Here is an 898-nt window from a genome sequence, read left to right as displayed (position 1 = left end):
ATGTACAGCGCTCTCTCCCACCTTCAATACCACGACTGAGGTGCCCTTGAGCAAGGCCCTTCTTGGCCACATGTCACGTCACTTTCACTTTTTTTTTTTTTTTTACAAAAAAGCAGAAATAAAACAAGAATTAAACCATTTCTGCATATCAGCTATCAGACACTTAAAAATAAATGGTACCTTGCATTTGTCATTAAAAGTTTGTTTAATTCTATTTCATCTCTAATAATGTACTTTTAATATTAAAGGTTATTTGGTAACACTTTAGATTATGGAACACATTCACTATTAACTAAGAGTTTTCCCTCAATAAACTCCTAATTTGCTGTGTATTGATAGTAAGTGAGGTAGTTGCTTGTAGCGGTTATGTTTTGGTATAGGGTTAAGAGATCTAGAATATGGTCATGCAGAATAAGGCAATAATATGCACTTTATAAATACTAATAAACTGCCAATATGCATGCTAATAAGCAAATAGATAATAGTGAATAGTGTTCCCTAAGTGTTACTGGTTGTGTTTATAGCAGTGCGCCTTAATTCTTTAATATAGAGAGAAACCAAACCTCAACCAAAGATCCAAGATTTATTCATGATTAAATCTAGATGCTTCCAAAAAATGAATAATTTGCATATACATTACAATTATTTATGGCTTCAGGACCCTTACAAGTAAAAGACCGTTCATGCATCATAACAACACACACATTTTGCCAGGTGTTTTTGCAAAATGTATCCACCGATTTGATCGGTACACACACACACTCTCACTGTTAGCTTTAGCAAAGGCTAAACTATTTGACACTTGCCAACTGGCGTTTGAGCTGACGTTAACGCCGCTAGCCGACGTTAATACAACACTACTCGGATAAAGGCAAAGTGGTAAACAGCGGTGCTGGCT

This window comes from Sinocyclocheilus rhinocerous, unplaced genomic scaffold, assembly GCF_001515625.1.
Source record: "Sinocyclocheilus rhinocerous isolate Xijiao unplaced genomic scaffold, SAMN03320098_v1.1 scaffold97, whole genome shotgun sequence".
Lineage (NCBI taxonomy): Eukaryota > Metazoa > Chordata > Actinopteri > Cypriniformes > Cyprinidae > Sinocyclocheilus > Sinocyclocheilus rhinocerous.
Note: the sequence above shows the minus strand (reverse complement) of the source record.